The sequence below is a fragment of the Abramis brama genome (genome assembly GCF_963993115.1).
Source record: "Abramis brama genome assembly, chromosome: 20".
Classification (NCBI taxonomy): domain Eukaryota; kingdom Metazoa; phylum Chordata; class Actinopteri; order Cypriniformes; family Leuciscidae; genus Abramis; species Abramis brama.
The window spans coordinates 390,954-404,838 of NC_139982.1; the positions used below are offsets into that span (position 1 = coordinate 390,954).

Genomic DNA, 13,885 nt, shown 5'->3' on the forward strand with positions numbered 1-13,885 from the left:
GGTTCAAAATGCAGCAGCTCGAGTTCTTACCAGAACCAGGAAGTATGACCATATTAGCCCAGTTCTGTCAAAACTGCATTGGCTCCCTATTAAACATCGCATCAATTTTAAAATATTGCTGATTACTTACAAAGCACTGAATGGTTTAGCTCCGCAGTACTTGAGCAAGCTCTTAACGCATTATAGTCCGTCACGTCTATTACGATCTCAAAATTCCGGCCAGTTGATAATACCTAGAATATCAAAATCGACTGCTGGCGGTAGATCCTTTTCCTATTTAGCACCAAAACTCTGGAACAGTCTTCCTACCATTGTCCGGGAAGCAGACACACTCTGTCAGTTCAAAGCCAGATTAAAGACACATCTCTTTGACCTAGCTTTCACATAATACATTATAGACTTCTATAATTTAATGTTAGGCTGCATATAGTAGGTCAGCCGGAACCGGGAACACTTCCCAAAAATCCTGATGTACTCGTTACATCATGAGAAGAATGGCATCTACGCTAATTTTAGTGTCTGTGTTTATCCCGAGGTTTTCCTGCAGCCTGCCGGATCCAGGCCGTATCCAGATCTGACGAAGGACCTTCGCCTGGACCGATGACAACGCATTGCTGAAGTGCCAACTAGTCTCTCCCTATGGAGGATCCCACTACCACTCTACAGATAAGGCGTTGTCGGGAAAATTCGTCTCGCGGTCCTACCCCAAAGCAACAAATAAAATAAAATTCCTTATCAAAATTTATAAGGAAAGACAAGTATTTTGTTTAGGCTTGGCTTGTAGGGAATTCCAAACCTGCGTATATTCAAACGCACATAACTATAGAACCCATTCTAAATGCGCATGTGAACGCCATCAGCGTTTCTCACAGGTTCGCGTTTAAAGTCTGTGTAGAGAGAATGGTGTCGTCTTAGCGGCCCCTAATTTAATAACAAATGATCATTGCGACGGAAGCAAATCAATTAAAAACTAACTTTAGATGGAAATAACTTAACTCTGCTGTAAAGCCGAAACAATCTCTGTTACCTTAAATTATACGCTTATCTCTGTGAAGCTGCTTTGAGACAATCTACATTGTTAAAAGCGCTATATAAATGAAGATGACTTGACTTGACTTGACTGTTGAGTTTTTCCACATCGCAGGGACTGTGTTGCTGTTCAAAGAGCCCTGGAACAGATGCTGGAACACACCTCCCAGCTGCTCAGCACAGTGCCAGAGGGTCCGCCCACAGATGTCATCTGGCCCTGGAGCTGTGTTCTTTTTCGTCCTTTTGAGGGCACTCACCACCTCTGATGTGTTGATGTTGATGCCGTAGTCATCCGGTCTGAGAGTGGAGATAATTGATTCTAGCTGGATGCTGTTGTCTTTTTCAAATCTAGTATAGAAGGAGTTGAGGTCATTCGGGAGTGAAGTGGAGCTACTTCCTGCTACCTGGATGGGTTTGCGGCTGGAAGAGACATAGTTCACTGCTGCCATGTTCTTGATGCCCTGCCAAGCCGCACGTAGGTTCCCTTTTTCAAAGGTCTGCTCCACTTTGTTCTTAAATTTCAGCTTGGCAATTTTTATGGCTCGCTTGACCTCTCTATTTACCTCCTTCTTCTCAGCTTCAGAACCGGTATAAAATAATCTCTTTTTCTTATTCAATATGTTTTTTAGATCTTTAGTCACCCAAGGTTTATTGTTAGGGAAAATTGTAACCTTCTTGGAGGGGATAATACTATCCACACAGAATGTAATGTATGCTGAGACTGTATCCACTTGCTCACTGATGTTGGTGGAGCAGGATGTGAGGGTATTCCAATCCGTGGTTTCAAAACACCCTTGAAGCCTGTCAATACTGTCCGGTGTCCACTGTTTGATGTCCTTAATGACTTTCTCTATTCTCTTAACCACAGGTGTGTAGGCGGGAGCAAGCAATATGCTGCTGTGGTCAGCAGAGCCTAAAGGGGGGAGGGGGACAGCTCTATAGGCATCTGGAACTGACCCATAGCATTTGTCCAGTGTTTTCCCTAAACGGGTGGTGCAGTTAACGTACTGATAAAATCCTTTAATTGATTTTTCTAAAAAACAGTTATTAAAATCGCCCATGATGAATTTGGGGGCATCCGGAGATATCAGCTCAAGTCTATCGAGCGTATTTCTTATATAATCTGTAGCAGTGGATGCATTTGCCCTGGGGTGGATGTAAACCAGAATGAAAAACAGTTGTGGAAATTCCCTGGGAAGGTAGAAGGGACGCAGGGAGACAGCCAAGAGTTCGATGTCAGGATTGCACAGTTCTTCTCTGACAACAACTGTTTTGCACCATCGTGGATTGATATAGAGACAAACACCACCACCATGGTGCTTGCCAGTCAATTCAGTGTCACGGTCTAACCTTACAGGGGACCCGAAGCCATCTATGTACATACTGTCACTGTTGTCACTTCCAGTTAGCCACGTTTCAGTGAAAGCAAGAATAGAAGCAGTCCGATATTCATACATGTGATAAACGTTAGCTTGCAGTTCATCAGTCTTGTTACGCAGTGAGCGCACATTAGCAAGAATCACTGAGGGGAGCGCACGGTGCTTATTTCCTCCTCGCCTAAGTTTTGCTTTAATTCCACCCTTCTTTTTTCTCCCCCGTCTCGTTACCTTCTTTCTGTTGTTGTGCAGAGTGTCTGTCCTGTCGGTTGGGAGTTTACGTTGTAGCTCCTCTGGCAACTTGTCAGTGCCTTGGTGGAAGTGAAATTGCAACTGCAATAAAAAATCCCTGGAATAAGTAATCCGTCGGGTGTCCGGAAGAGTATATCCATATGATGCAGTAGGCAGATAATCCAAAACGAAAAGTAAGAGCATAAAAATCCATAGTGTCCATGTAAAGTCCATACTTTGGAGCAGTGAGCGCAAAAGCTAGCTGGTTTAATTAACGCCGGCTTGTTAATCCCAGTATGTGAGGAAGTGGCAGCACCCTCACAAACACACCACGAAAGTGTTAAGCTAGACTATACGGTAGTAGTTGACAGTCGATCAATACCCGAAACAAAACACTCACAAATTCACGTTACGAAGAAACAAACATCCAAAAGCTACTTTCTGCACCAGCCGGTCAACCGCATGAGCAGTGACCCGGAAGTCTCTGGCCTCTAGGTTTATGAAGTTGCTCTTGTAGAGCAGACAAATCAAACCCCTTCCCAGTCCCCATTGAATTACAGGCCCCCTCAACATTAAAGTCAGCTCCTTGATGGTAAAGCCCTACTCGAGCCTGTCCAAAAGGTCTCTCACCCTCTTCAGCCCATTTAATAGCCTCCTGTCGGAGTGCTAAAAAAGAAATTGATGAGTTTTGTCTCACAATACTCTTTAATTCTCTGCGCAATGCCACATCACGCACATGTTCGACAAATTGGTCTCTAACCAAAATATCTGGATCTATTAGCTTATTTGGATAAGAACGCTGGATATCCCCAATTAAAGCCCACAGAGAGTGAGAAAACTCTTTTAATGACTCATTATCTTTCTGTTTTCGCTCAAAAAACTGTTTTTGGAGACCAACAAAGGAAGAGGAGGAACCATACAATTCTTTTAAAATTTGTAAAACAACCTCAGGGTTTTCCCGATCTGTCAAAGAGCGAAACCTAATTTCTGCTTTTGCTTCCCCCTCCAAATGATCATAAAGGAAGAGGGCCTTCTCTCTATTAGTAATACACCTATCCCAAAGACATGCTTCAACATTCTCGATCCAATCATAAACCGATAAATCAGTTTTGGATTTAGAGCCAGAAAAATAAGGACACTTCCTCTCCCGCTGAATATAAACAAACCTTTCAGATGTTGCTTGACTAGGGAGACTTGAGGCAATATTAGAAACCTCAGGTGGTCCACTAGTACTACTTGCAGCTGAACTGGCACCCCCTCCTTGATGAACCTGTGCATTAGCTACTCGCAACCTTTGTACCTCCTCACGTAGAGCAAGAAGTTCCTCCTGTTCCCCTTCAAAACTCATATTTACAACAAGATAAAATTACTGCACAACATATAACAAAATAATGAGAGAAAAAAAAGGAAGAAGAAAAAAATTTGGCAAGTTATTTGTAGTCACTGGCCTCTAGGTCCCCGCTTGGCATCTCCGGGCAGTCGCTCCTCTTGTTATCCTGTCCCAGCCACTGTTTCTATTTTAACAATCATACAATAAATAACAGTTAAGATTACATTAAGACCCTGCCGACTTACGCCAAAAATGTAGTGTAGGAAATATAAGCTGACTACGCCACCTCCTTGTTTAAGGCAGGAGGAGCCCTCTAGGGGTCACAAAATACGGATTATGGACAACAAATATAGTTTGTAAAAAGGTAACAATTTTATTGTTCCAATAGAACCATCAAATGTTAAAAACTGTTGATAACATTCACAAAAATTGGAATTAGCTCTCCTCAAGACTGCAAGAGGGTCGGACCTGCTCTTGTGGACCTCCTACCACCTGTAAGAGACAGAAGAAGACAGAAGAAACCCCACAGCATACACCGCAAATAAGTAGTAACCTTTAAGTCACTATTTCAGTGCCAACCTCCAGTACACACCACACAGCAGTGTCACACCACCCAAATCACCTACACCGAAGGAGGTTTAGTGTAGATGCAGGCCCGGCCCTGTACAAAGTCTCTGACCACTGGAACACACAAAAGAGGAGAGCAGTACCAAAGAAAACAAAGCAAATGACAAATAACATTTAAGATCAAAAATCAATATTGAATAACAATAACAAACCACAGTATAAATCTAAAATATACAAGAAACAGTGGCTGGTCTGCCCCTTTAACAATAAAGAAACATGCATGTTAATACACATCAATGCAGCCCACAATTTAAAACAACAAAACAAAACATAACCTACTTTTAGCGAAAGTACAACTGCAACACAGTTACCCAATCTCAGCTCTCAATCCCCAAACATGATTGATAAAAGGTACTATAAAACAAGAGAAAAGATTACCACAACATCAAATACATTTGTATATTAATTGAATCAAACTCATAAATGATCGGTCTTAAAGTGTATATACTGCGTTTACCGTTATTCAGCATTCCAACACGGCCATCAGCCCATTGAAGGTACCGCAGCAATAAATGTTTGTCTGCCTCATTTCCCAGACAGAGAATAAAACCTCTTAAATAAATCAGCCTAAAAGAAGAAAATAACAAAGATGGAATTGCACCATCAAGGAGCAGTTGGAAACTTCACGCAAACAACCCAAACAACTAAAAACATACCTATGAAAGGGTACAGAGGCTGCACGTTGAGCACAACAAATACACGCCAGGACTGCAGAAAAACCACCACCTGTTGCTGTAAGAACCCTTTATGCGATCTTAATGATAGAACTAACCACCTACACCTGAAACTGATTGTTGGCCAGTCTCCTCCCACACAAGCCATTCAGTTTGACGACGGTTTTAACAGATTTTAAAATGCTACTATATGTATGGAATTGTACATGTTCAGGAAAAAAACCTTTTATACATTGGTAAATGTTCTTATGGTTTTGAAATTTACTGTGTATGTGTAGAGAACACAATGTGTTACATATTGTAAAATGTTATATCTTAATGCATGTGTTAAGAGAACACAAGTTGTTATACAAGTCTTTTTCTGCTTTAACACTAGAAGTCCCAGAGAGCAGCCATTTGGCTTTTCTACCTATAAAACCCGCAGGACAGCCGATGGGCTGGAAGGCTTTAGGCTAATATCCTTAATCACCTGTGAACGGTTGCTTTTGTTATGTAAATAATGTGGGGCCATGCTGAGCCACTTCAAGGAAACTTGTGTTTCACTTTGCCATCTTAGGGAGAAATCAACACACATGTTTTTTTTTCCTTTGTTGCTGAGATTTATTGATAAAAACAGTACAAAATAAAATAGAAACCAACCATTTGTACACATATTTACAAATATTATTAAAAAGTGAGTGAGTACATTCCAGCAATCACTCACAATCCTGGCACTGCCATGGTATCTCCCGTCTGCATTTACCACATGTGTATCTGTAGCAGTGAACACATCGCACAGTGGCATGATTGTTCTTGCATTGGTGTTTGACTTGACACATGGCTCTTTTTCCAGGGCTAGGTGTGGAGGGTTGTGTCCGAAGCAATTGTTCTTTTCTTGCCTTCTTCGCACACATATGAGAGTTAGCCAACACTCTTGCAAGCTCCACCAGGAAGTCCACCCGTCTTTCCTGCCTTCCGGTGCATGCTTGATACAGCACATGTGCATTCAGTGCTGCCATGTCAATCATGTTATAGAACACGGCAACTGGCCAGCGCCGTGTCCCTGTGCGGACAGTGTACTCCCGCACCATCTGGTCCATCACATCCACGCCGTGTTGTAAAGGGTGACAGTGTTTGGCTTCCTTTTGGTGGTATTATCAGTCTGAATCACGCTGTGCATGCTGCTAAGAATGTAGACGGTCTTCTTCTGTTTGGGCGCATATGCCGTCAGCGTAGCAGCAGTGGTTGAAAACACCTAATAAATAAGATAAATTGTTATTTTCATAGCACTTTTACACACAATGACACACTTGGCGGTGTTGATTCTAAAAATTAGAAACACAAACATAGAACCACAAAAGACCTGCAACATACCTGAGTGGTGAATTCATTGCGATCTGTGTGTCTAGCGGATTGAGGGATTTCCTGGCGAATCTTGTTGACTGTGCCGAGGATGGTGGTTTTCCGGCTAAGAAGTTTATGCGCAAGTGACAGCGATGTGAAGAAATTGTCCGTGGTAACATTTCTGCCCTTGTCTAGGAATGGTTCCATCAGCCTCATCACTACATTTTCAGACAGTCTCTCTCCACTGGGACGACTAGGGTCCTTGCCAAGATATGGGAGGACATTACAAATGTACTTGGATTTTAGGTCGCAAGCCACCCAAAACTTGATCCCAAACTTGTCAGGTTTAGTTGCAATATACTGCAGGAAACAGCAGCGAGTCTTTGATGGGAAAAGCTGTTCATCAACGGTGATATGTAGACCAGGTCTGTAGGACGTGATGCAATTGGTGACAAATGATCCCCACACACTGGAAATTGCAGCAAACTTATCAGTCTTTGCTCGATCCCTCCAGGTGGACCTGTCATCAAAGCGTAGGTGTCGCATGATGTCTTGGAAGCGGTTTCGCGGCATTGTTCCAATGATATGTGGGTTTCCCAGGTTTGCTGACCAGCAGTCACGTAGTGATGGAACCTTGGTAAGCCCCCGCAAGATGACAATTGCAATAAATGCCATTAGTTCAGGGAGGGCCATGAACCAATGAACATGCTCCGTTTCCTGTGCATGTTGAATAGTCCATTCTTGAATGCTATGAAGCATGTCAAGAGTGATGAAACACAGGAAGCTCTGAAGGCGACTCGAGATACTTTTCCTGGCCTTAGCCGTTGGCTCTCCATCTGCAGCGTACGCTTTGATTGGGGTGAAAGGGAGACACATCCCCACCTGTTCTTCACGCCACACTGTGCCATCTTTCGCTGTCTCTGTCAGGTCAGTCCCCAAACGGGCTCTCTTTTTTGGTTGAGGAGCAGTCTCCTCATCTGCAGTGTGAACAAATTCAAATTGTGAGCAATGGAAAAGTCAAATGATATCACAAATGCATGCATAGATACTAATAATAATTCCAGTATCTCCTTCTCTGTATCGAAATAATGTCTGAAATATCTTCCTAAATAAAAAGATACAACTAAAGCAAAGAAACAACTAATAATGTTTTGCACTTCAGATGGCAGTGAATGTCTGCTAAGTAGTACAAACAAAAAAAGTGGACAATACAAAAAAGGCAGAGTAAATATTTATGTCACTCCACTCTGCTTTTTTGGTGTTTTCCACTTACTGGTTTGAAATGAAATAGGAAATAATATGAAATGAAACTTAACCTGAAGACAGATCAGACAGCTCTGAGTCTGAATCCGGCTGTAGTTCTAGGTCTTCTCCATCTGAGTCACAAGGGTTTACTTCACTCAGGATAATTTCCAAGGCCTGCCGAGTGGTGAGTCTTCTCTGCATTTTCTTTTCTTGGAGAGGAGGTTCGTACACCACAGAATTCTTGAGGGCACTGAAGTAGTAGGCTATGTGCAGTGAGATTTTATCCACCTCAGCACAAAAGGAATTACCTCTCATTTGAGAGCAAGCTGCATGCAATTAGATGTGCTAATTCATACCTGTTTACACCTGGGCAAGACCTTACATGCCAATGTGAGACATGGTCAATCAAGTTCTCTGCTTTTAACAGCCCTCCCTCCCCCACACATACAAACAAGCCACCAGCAACCATTCACACACACACCCCAACCCCCCTGCAGATTGCTCAGGTAATGACCACATTTACACATGAATTGATGCTAATGATAGCCAAAAGACTAGCCAGTTAGCATCCACTTGGCTAAAGGAGGGTTACAAATCTCTGGGACTTCTAGTGTTAAATATAGCCAATACAGAAAATAAAACAAGCATGCAATGTCAACTTAAGTTTGTTTTTTATTGACTTGGATGTTAATTTGCTTCTAAATGGATCATTTGGTAACTAGTCATTTCAATGATTGATTTAGTGTCAATTAAGAATGAAGCAGCACAACATTTAAAACTTCTGAATACTTGTCTCTTCCATAGTTTTGAGAGTGTGAGGTTGGGATAAAAAAAGCTTGAATTTTGGCCTTAAGTTCATCAGTTAAGGGGCATTCGACTGGAGGAACAACAATTCCTGTCCACGGCTGGTCAGAGATACTGTCCGTGTCCCAGTCAGAGTCGTCGTCTTGTGCAATCTGTTAAAAGTTGGTAATAGTTTATGGACATTGGGGCAATATCTTGCATGAAAACATTACATACATTAAAAGACACAAATTCTTAAAATACCTCAGATAGGACTGGAGGAGTGACAGGGTTTTGCAGAAGTCCAATTTCCCACAGCTGGTCTGGGCTTCGATTACTCTCTGTGCAGAGAGGATGGTTATTCCACCCACTAGTAAAGGAGTCAAGGCTGGCCTGGAGACGAGGCAGGAACACAGACTAAAAGAGCTGAAGGCTGTTGGTTGGCTCTAGTAATCCTTCCTCTTCAAGGCTGTGCAAAACATCATAATAGATGTTTGTAACTGCCATCCATATGTCACGCCAAAGGCGCTCAATGCCAAAAATGGAAGAGAAAACAGTGTGTGTAATGTTGAACACAAATCATCATTCTTAGAAACAGAACACTTTAAAATTCATATCAAGCTTTAACTAATTTATCTTGCTGCTTACCGCTGGTTATGCACGCTTTTTCCTGAGATGTAGCTTCCCCTGCCACAACCTCGCACAGAAAACATACATCTGGCAATCTCTACATTATCAACTCTTTGGTCTCCTCGAACTCTAAATGCAAATAATTAAATATGACAAGGTATTTTAGAAAAGAAACCTAACAGTATTTAAAAAACTTATGTTAACCATGTTTAAACAAGCAGGGATTCGTTTACATTTAGCTTACGCTTTTATCCAAAGTGACGTTCACAAAAGCAGCAATCATTACTGGAGGTAACAAAGCATTCATACACACTCATGATGTAAGTTGTCTTACCTCAATGGAAACCCATGTCTCTCCACTGACTGAAGGAAAAAACCGAGGGCAGTGGATGCCTTGTTATCTGTTGCAGCTCCAAGGTACATGATCTGAGAGACATAAAGTAAAGTTAGACTTATGCATTCCATCAGGAATTTATTTGATTTGTACAAAATGTATAGGCCAACAATGCATTAAAGAAAGAGAAAAATACCTTTCTGGAGTACCCATCAATGGCACCGAATATCACAAGGCCATATCTGATAAAAGATCATCTGTTATTACCAGTTGAAATGCGTATGTAAACTGTAGAGAGAAACGCCATACTCAGTGAGGCGACGTTTGATTGTCCTTGTTGACACACCAAGAAGCTCGGCAATACATGGAACAGACAGCTGCATATTAACTAGGTACTGAAGATGTTCTCTGGAAATAATAAACTTTGGGGGCCCCTTAACTCCAAATTCCACTTCAAGGGCAGTAACAGGTTCATTGTTATTGTCAATATGCCTATCCACTGTGTTTTTCAAGGTTGACAGTTCCTCTGGGACTGAATTAATCTGAATATCTGGGAAATTTGAATTAAAATGTAATTCATTTATTTGACAAATTCAATTCCTTAAGGCCTCTCCTCAGGAGGTTAGACCCTAATTTGTACAATAACTACAACACTCCTCTACTAGGGGTTGCACGACTACAAATAGTCGATTTCTTATCAAAACAATACTCGACTACTCGTGGTTTATGCTACTGTAAATGAAAAGACATGAAATAGCTAGGCTAGATCTTATCAATAAACATTTATTACTTCATAGCCTAATGCAACAATTACATAAGTAAACTCTCAAAACATTATAATTATGACATTTCATTTTTAAATTTTCATGTAACAGTCTAAAGCTAAATAAATAGCTGTTCTTGCCTTTCATTTCAGACTAGGGGCCGTTCACATATCGCATCTTTTTCGCGCTCAAGGTCGTTATTTCAACCGTAGGTGCGCGGCCGCGGTGAGCGCGCTCATAATGGAAGCAACGTGGTGCGCTAGTTTTTCCAGGCGGGTTTTTCCTTCTCATCTCCAGAAATATATCTAGTAGTAAAGCTAATGCGAGGGCTAGAAATCAATTAATCCTTTGCTGATACTTCTTCGTCGTCATCATGGAGAGCGCAGTTTGGTTGCATAGCAACGACAGACGCCATGGGAGCGCAAGCGTCTGGTCTGAAACGGCGCCCAGTGACGGATGGTGTAGCAATATTGTTGTCCGGGTGGAAATCGGGAGAAATTCGGGAGAAAGGTCGGTCCGGGAGATTTTCGGGAGGGGCTTTGAAATTCGGGAGTCTCCCGGACAAATCGGGAGGGTTGGCATGTAGGTAAAGGTTGCAGTTACTCTTAACGTCTCAGGTCAAAGAACATACGGGTCACATGACAACAGAACATGGCGGATGCAGTAACGTATGTCTGAATGCTATTTCCACCACACATACTATATTGTGCCTTTTTTTGCGGATTACATTTAAAGATTTCAGATGCAAAAAGCCTCTACAGGCCCATCTCCATCAAAAAATGAGATTATGATGTTCAGTGAAAGCTCTCCACACATAATAGCCTATGTGTTACTCAAATAATTTTACTTCAAAACCCCGCTAAATACCACCCTCTGGCCGGTCTGAAGTATCTGTTATTAATAATATAGGAGTCTAATAATAATAATAAGAAAGCGATCAATAATACATACCTGTGATCCATCACCCGCATGTCTCTACTCCGCCATTTCGATCGATCCACTCGGTCTGGGGCTCGCGCTGATGACGTAACGAGAGGGACGCGCCTTCGTCCCTTGTACACACCCCAACCTCTTGACCCCTCCCCCACGTCAAATCAGGGGCACAAAGCGAGGCGCAAAGAAAAATGAAGCGCAAAGGAAAGCTTGCGCCGCAGAGGCACGGATGACTGAAACGCAGATTTAACCCTCTGGGGACCAAAAACGCGACCGCGCGTTTTGCTCGTTTTTTTTTTTTAGCAATGAAAATAAACACTAAATGCTCTGTTAATTTTGATCTTTCATTTTCGTGTAATACATCAAACGATCCTGTTCAGTTTCTATTTTTTTTCTGTATACTCACAATAAAAATAAAGTGTTTTGCTTTTTGACAAATAAAGAAAAATTAACATGATGCGATTTCTGCCTTCTCTCTCTCAGTGAACTCCCATTTGAAACGCGTTCGAAAATGATCTATAACTCCGCGAAAATTCAGTCAAACAGGCAAACAGACCCACGGGCATAAAGCTTGAGATCGCATCTGTTAAATGAAGTAACTTATATAAAAAACAAATATTCTCATCTTCTGTAATCTGTATAAAAAGAGAGCGACTCCAGTCGAGCTCATTACGAGCTAATTCACAGTAATGTGACCACTCCCCGGAGAGCGCGTGCTATTCAAACGCAAATTCTGAGAACTATTGAAGATCTGTGAAACGCCCACATCAGCTGTAAACAAAGCGCGTCGCGATCGAGTGAGGCATAATATAGCCTACCTTATGGAGAAAAGATTCCTCAGAACAGTGCTGATATGAGGAGCAATATCTCCTGATATGAGGAGCAGATCCCGCTGAGGAAAGAGGTAGGCTGTTTTCTTTTCTCAAGTGTGGAATAACGTTATGGAATAACGTTAGTGTAGGCCTATGCAAACCGCAAAAAGATGAATCGCATTTCTATAATATGACTCGCCTTTCTGTGAGATGAATGAAGGGTACATATTTGTAAAGACTGTTTAGCCTAAATATAAATCGCGCGTCTGTGTGTGAAAGAATAAACTGCTTTGCTATAGCCTACTGAGATGAGTAAAAATCGACTGGAATATGTTGAAATAAAATGTATTTGTATAAGCAACGTATTAAACTGCAAATTAGCATTTATATGCCCTAATATTTCATAAAAACAACGTTACAGTCAGTCACTTGTTGACTAGATTTGGGTACAGTTTTTAGGCTACTGTAAAATATACTGCCACATAAAATAAGCTTTTGTTTAGCAATTTCTGCTCATATCTAACGTTTTATATATATATATATATATATATATATATATATATATATATATATTTGTCAAAAATAAAGTCATAGACTAAGATGTTAGATGTTCCAATGTTGGCTAAAATGTAGGCCTATAATCTTTTTTCTTTTTTACAAAGAAAGAGTACACTTGAAATATTGTTGAAATTGTAATTATTGTTGTAATTGTAACATTTTTAATAAAATAGCACAACATATGTACAAGAGAGATGTAAGCAAAATCTTAAATGGTCAATATAAGTCTTCTTCTAAATACATCCTTTGTCCTTGCATTGTGGCTCAGTCAGTGTCACACCTGAAAGAATGGCTCATTAGGCAGAGTCATTATGCAGAGTAGGTGTAAACTACTCCTCCCCCTCGCATATTGGCTTTCCAAGCAAAACCTGTTTTACACCATTTAAATCAATGTATTTTTTTTTTTGTGAACGATAAAGCAAGACTATTTTCATATAATTTTGAAGCTAGAACTCAAAGGGACCACATCCATTAGTCAAAAGTCTTGTGGACACATATTTAATATGTGTTTTGTGGTCTTAATTCAGCAACTTTCATTTTTATTTTTTCCAATAACCACGCATAAACATTATTCTCTTAAAAATACAAACATCTACATACAAGTTGCTCGCATATTATGGTAGCCCTGTTTGTGCTATATAGAGTGAATTTACACCTTTGTCATTAACATGTTTATAAATAACTGAAAAAAGCACAAATGTCAAGGCATGTCAGAACATCTCAAGGACCCCAAAAACACCTTGGTCCCCAGAGGGTTAAAGGAGCGGCGCAAAGGGAAATATGTGTTGCAAAGTCAATGCTGCTGAAGTTTTACTTTGCTAAACTTTATTTTTTCTCTCAGTGGTTAACTTTTCTTTTGCAATTATTATTTTTTACTTGCAAAAAGCAATTTTTTTTCTCAATACTCTATTTTTATTTGCAAAACATATTTTTTGTTTGCAAAACATATTTTTTGTTTGCAAACATTGTTTTATTTTGCAGATATATATGGCCCTATTTTGACTCCATAGAGCACACCGGTTTGATCTTACGTGCGAAATTCAGTGATTCCTCTGCGTACCACTAGAGGGAGCCTGCGTACCACACTTTGAGAACCACTGAGTAAGAGAAATGCGTTCAAAAAATCTAGGGTCCTTAATTTAAAGACAAACACAACTGTATATTATTCTGTATGCATCTGCATATGTAGTGCATGTATGTACTTTCTTACATGTAGATAGAATTTGTGTAGTATTT

The 13,885-nt window shown here is 40.8% G+C and overlaps 1 long non-coding RNA gene across 1 annotated transcript; it reads right to left on the reverse strand.

Moving 5' to 3' along the window:
- Positions 1-8,705: 8,705 nt before the first annotated feature.
- LOC311071565 lies at positions 8,706-9,023 on the reverse strand. The gene is made up of 2 exons (XR_014603895.1): positions 8,883-9,023; positions 8,706-8,791 (listed from the first exon to the last, which is right to left on the reverse strand). It is a non-coding gene; the product is annotated as an uncharacterized lncRNA (long non-coding RNA).
- Between the last annotated feature and the right edge of the window lie 4,862 nt (positions 9,024-13,885).